The sequence below is a fragment of the Strongylocentrotus purpuratus genome, unplaced genomic scaffold (assembly GCF_000002235.5).
Source record: "Strongylocentrotus purpuratus isolate Spur 01 unplaced genomic scaffold, Spur_5.0 spur5_scaffold_5, whole genome shotgun sequence".
Taxonomy (NCBI): Eukaryota; Metazoa; Echinodermata; class Echinoidea; order Camarodonta; family Strongylocentrotidae; genus Strongylocentrotus; species Strongylocentrotus purpuratus.
The window spans coordinates 8,039,262-8,042,523 of NW_022145611.1; positions in this window are offsets into that span (position 1 = coordinate 8,039,262).

The window sequence follows — 3,262 nt, forward strand, 5'->3', positions numbered from 1 at the left end:
ATTCAATGCACTGATTCGCTGCATGAATGAGTCTTGTGCGTTCGTGTGTGGATTGCTCAATAGTTCGCACGCGAATCGCACGTGTGTATGTATTGACAAACTTCACACACTCTGCAACTATTCTATTTATCCAGACCCGGCCTTTACCGGTTCGTCAAAAGAAAACATTAATCGTTTTCTGTATATCTAGTCACATTAGAAGATGGATCGCTTGTGAGATTTGTAAGTTTATTTTCTTGAATATTTCCGATTTCATGACAACCAATGACCCCCAATGTAATGGTGACAAACTAATTGGAGGCTATAATTCAGTGTAAAAAGGGGGCCTATTTGTTTTTAATGATATTTATATAAAAATGCCTTCCTTTCTAGATTTTCATTTCAAGCATACAATTGGTAAGCTCCATGATTTACCTCTTCCTTATTCAATTCTCCATTTTCCTTTATTATCCGAATCCTTTCTCTGATAACCCTTTTAAACTAGTTTTATTTTTTATTTACAAACGAATATCATGCTAATAATGTTGGATAATGGCTTGACAATGATTCCTGAAGATTACCGTCTTTAAACAAAACAATTGTTATGAGATGGAAATAAAGTGCACTGTAACTCCGAGTGTCGTTGTAATTTTTCATTCATTTTTGTCTTCTTCTTACAGGGATGTTATTGTCGTCTGCTAGCGCTCTGTGGTTATTCTACATCTGGTAGAGGGCGACATACACATTTACGGAGACATGCACATGGATCGCGAAAAATATTCAGTTATGCTGAGATGGGAATACATAAAATATTGACACCGGTTATTAAGTCGTATCTCAAAACATGAATAAATTCACCCCCCCCCCCCCCCCCACCATCACCACCACCACCACAACCACCACCACCACAACCACCACCGTCATATTATGTATGAACGAAATTAGAAGGTTTTATTAATTTTTTTAACAAGATCTTTGCATCCGTCTGTGCTAAATTGTTTTGCAAATTTATACTTTGCAGAGAGATTCGCAGAGAGGTTTGCAGAGTGATTTATAGTGGTTTCGTTTGTTGGTGAGGGGGCTTCATAATTATATACACACTCCCTTAGATCTCTAAAACCATTCCACAGGCGATGCCATATTACATAGGTGTAATAAATACTATATCTGACCACCTTGAATGAGATGACTAAAAGCCGTCGTAAAGTTCTTCATTTTAGCTTGGGGCAAGAGGGGTATATCGTGTCTAGTCGTCATCGGTGTCGTCATGCCCATGACGCATCTTCCATATCATCTACCAGTACAAAAGTTCATTATCGTTTTCTATTTTTATCCTCTTCTTTTCCATCTTCTTCTTCTTCTTCTTCTTCTTCTTCTTCTTCTTCTTCTTCTTCTTCTCCTTCATGATCTTCCTGCCTCCTCATCTTCTTCTTCTTCTCCTCTTCCTCCTCCTCTTTCTTCTTCTTCTTCTTCTTCTTCTTCTTCTTTTTTTCTTCTTCTTCTTCTTCTTCTTCTTCTTCTTCTTCTTCTTCTTCTTCTTCTTCTTCTTCTTCTTCTTCTTCTTCTTCTTCTTCTTCTTCTTCTTCTTCTTCTTCTTCTTCTTCTTCTTCTTCTTCTTCTTCTTCTTCTTCTTCTTCTTCTTCTTCTTCTTCTTCTTCTTCTTCTTCTTCTTCTTCTTCTTCTTCTTTCTATTGTTATTTGTTTGTCCCTCTTCATTTATCCGCGCGTTTCCCTCATATTAAATTTTGATCTATCGCAACTATCAACAAACCAAACCAAACCCACTGCATTTCAGGTTTGATCCATCTGACTTTTATGTTTGCTGCCATCATCGTCTCCTTGGTGGACATTTACGAGCAAACTGTCGCAACGCAACTTCTCATAAATAATTTTCCCCTCTGTTTTGAAGGTGATTGCTTTATAATTCGTCGGTAGCATCTCCCTTGTGTACAATTAAAAACTAAATTATTCATATCCGTTGTATTTTTATGTCCTTTTTTTTCTTTTCGAAACTCAAGAATGAGAGGTGGATTGGTATAGGGCCTTTTAGATATATCTTTAATATGTCACACGTACTGTTAAGAAACGGAATTCTGGAACAGATTAATTTTCACATAACGAAATTGGTAAGGGTATTAATAAGTTAGCTGTTAATAATTGTATATCCATTTTTTCAACAAATAACATTTTACCAAAATCAATTAAAACTACATATCTTATAGATACAATAGAAAATAGGCCCTAAAGCCCTTTTTTTATGTTGGGGGGGGGGGGGTATTCAACCAAACGATAACGGAAATATTATATACATAAATAACAGGTTTACTATTCACATCCACTACTGTAAGGCAAATTATCATCTTATGCTCATCGTCTTCTTAATTATTGTTCATTGATTGTATTTTAACGCCTTTTTAAACAATTTTAATTTCTTGAAATCATTATTATGTTTTCTTATAATGCTCATCCAAAAATATATTGGCCTATTTTTAAACAGCTCTTTATTTCACTGGCCAACTTCCGAAAGAAACCGAAGAAAACCACTTTAAAACATTTGATTCGATGCATAATTTCTCATTCACTATTTCTTATTATCATGTGTCTCCTTCTACTTCTACTAGTACTACTACTACTACTACTACTACTACTACTACTACTACTATTACTACTACAAATACTTCTACTACTACTACTATTACTACTACTACCACTACTACTACCACTACTACTACCACTACTACTACCACTACTACTACTACTACTACTACTACTACTACTACTACTACTACTACTACCACTACTACTACTACTACTACTACTATTACTACGACTATAGTTACTACTCTTACCATTTCTTCTTCTTTGTTTTCTTCCTCCTCCTAGTCCTTCTTCTTCTTCTTCTTCTATTTTTTCTTCTCTTATGTACCCTCTCCCTCTACCTCTCACCCCTTCTCCCTTTCTCTTTTCACCCTTTCTCTTAACCTCTCCTTACCTTTCTCCTAACGTCTTCTTCTTCATATTTCTAATTTCATCTTTCTAAAACTAAATGTTATTCCCGTGAGTATCTGCAAGACATATATCTTAACGTATAAAGGCTTGGAAACAGCTTAAAGATCTATTTTTATTAAAGCATTTTAGGCCCTGTCTGGAAAAATGGGGCAATTTGATCTATTTCCGCTGAAAATATATATGTGACGTCATTAGCACCATATATACGTCACCAATTAAAAGCTCTCTCTTTTTCCCATTATGATGTGCTAATTAGCACAATTAGCCCAAGAGG